This window comes from Gavialis gangeticus, unplaced genomic scaffold (assembly GCF_001723915.1).
Source record: "Gavialis gangeticus isolate Ggan-Ray unplaced genomic scaffold, GavGan_comp1, whole genome shotgun sequence".
In the NCBI taxonomy this organism is placed as follows: domain Eukaryota; kingdom Metazoa; phylum Chordata; order Crocodylia; family Gavialidae; genus Gavialis; species Gavialis gangeticus.
In genome coordinates, this window is record NW_017729031.1 from 115,026,054 (window position 1) to 115,026,267 (window position 214).

General features: G+C 68.7%; 1 protein-coding gene across 1 annotated transcript in view; it reads right to left on the reverse strand.

The window, feature by feature from the left end:
- The window catches only part of KAT7 (lysine acetyltransferase 7), a 17,000-nt gene that overhangs the window by 7,766 nt on the left and 9,020 nt on the right, over positions 1-214 (reverse strand). The gene's annotated exons all lie outside the window — the stretch shown is intronic.

The window sequence follows — 214 nt, forward strand, 5'->3', positions numbered from 1 at the left end:
GGGGGGGGGGGGGGCAGCACATCAAGGCCCCCCATGATGAGGGAAGGCATGGGGCTGGGGCAGTCCAGCTAGGGTAAGGTGGCATGCAGGACAGAGCTGCAGGCGGCATGTCTGGGGGGTGGGGATGGGGGGGGCAGGCAGCAGCTCCCACCACTGTGTGAGCACCCCAGGGGAGGCACAGGGGGCACGTGCTCCCCAGATTTCTGCATAGGGC